The following is a 1,650-nucleotide window of genomic DNA, read 5'->3' as shown; positions in this document are numbered from 1 at the left end:
GAAAGAAGGAAACCCATGCCATTGAAATAAAACACAAATAGTGAAGCAAAGAAAATCTGTGTCTTTCAGGGATCAAGGTCGAGCCTGCCGCTGCCCCTGTTGCCTGAGCGGAGCTAGAAGAGGCCATGACTGGGGAGAAAAGGCCAGAGCCGCCATGGAGAGGAGTCACCTCCCCAGCAGCCGCTGCCAAAGAGGCCTGTCCACCTGTCGCACTGCCCCGTCCAAAATGCAGCCTGATCCTGCAAAGTGGTATGATGGAAGGGACTATGTCTTCATTGAATTTTGTGTTGAAGACAGTAAAAATGTTAATGTAAATTTTGAAAAATACAAACTTACTTTCAGTTGTCTTGGAGGAAGTGATAATTTTAAACATTTAAATGAAATTGATCATTTTCACTGTATTGATCCAAATGATTCCAAGCATAAGAGAATGGACAGACCAATTTTTTGTTGTTTATGAAAAGGAGAATCTGGCCAGTCATGGCCAAGGTTAACAAAAGAAAGGGCGAAGCTTAATTGGCTTAGTGTGGACTTCAATGATTGGAGAGACTGGGAAGATGATTCAGACGAAGACACGTCCAATTTTGATCATTTCTCTGAGATGATGAACAACACGGGTGGTGATGAGGATGTAGATTTACCAGAAGCAGATGGAGCAAATGGTGATTCACAAGACAGTGACGATGAAAAAATGACAGATCTGGAGTAAGGAACAAGTCAACACCTGGATTTTGAGAAAGAAAAATAACTTCTCTGCAAGATTTCATAATTGAGAGAATTCCTGAGTTGTTAGCTCCAAAGGCAGATGCTGTATTTGCCTTCATTAACCCATTTTTCAACCTGTTTGTTTTTTAAAAGGCTTCACTAAGGGTGGACATCTACCACTGTATGGGCAATTTTAAGTCAGCTAAGGCAATAAGCTTATGCATGAATATTTCCCAGACTTTCAGGAAGCTGTTGAGGTCCTAGGCAATTGATAAAGCAGCTGTGTTAAATAAAAACATTTCACTTAGTCTCCTTTACTTCGTAATATAGATACTGCTGTGATAGGAGGCACTCAGCTTAGGGAGATATAATTAAATTTTAGATTTTAGGACATGGACTCAAGTGGCTGAAACAAATTGGCTGATACCTTAATCTGGTAACTTGCTGTTCCTCTGGTGTATCCTTCAGGATTGTTCCACTAAAGTTTATTTTTCAAAAAATTTACTTCACATTAAGTGATCATGTGCCAGTGTTTCAGATGTGTCTTAGCTAAAACTAGTGAAAGCCCTAACTTCGATGGTTTTTGAAGCCTATACATTTGGTATTGTTTGGCCCTTAAGCTTTACATCTCTTAGCATGGAGGACAATGAAAGCCATACATTGTTGCTTGAGAGTCTGTACATTTAGACCAGATTTGCATTTGCACTGTCAGTATGGCAAATGAGTGAAAAAATGTTAATACACTATTGGATTTCTTATTTCTTTTTTGATTCAGCTTATACCAGGGCTGAAAACCTCTACTTATGTTCGTGACAGTGGGGATTTTTTTAAACGTCTACATTCTTTCTAATAAACTGTTGGAAGACTTAAAAAAAAATAAATGAAAAAGAAAAAATCTGTGCCTTTTAACCCTAAGATGCATGCTTGAACTTCTTATCTGGTCTA

At 38.7% G+C, this 1,650-nt stretch overlaps 1 pseudogene; it reads left to right on the top strand.

Annotated features, from left to right (window-relative positions):
- The first annotated feature begins 226 nt into the window (after positions 1-226).
- LOC134364194 (prostaglandin E synthase 3-like) lies at positions 227-709 on the top strand (annotated as a pseudogene).
- Positions 710-1,650: the final 941 nt, after the last annotated feature.

Source organism: Cynocephalus volans, chromosome 15 (genome assembly GCF_027409185.1).
Source record: "Cynocephalus volans isolate mCynVol1 chromosome 15, mCynVol1.pri, whole genome shotgun sequence".
NCBI lineage: Eukaryota > Metazoa > Chordata > Mammalia > Dermoptera > Cynocephalidae > Cynocephalus > Cynocephalus volans.
This window is presented reverse-complemented; position numbering and strand designations above follow the sequence as displayed.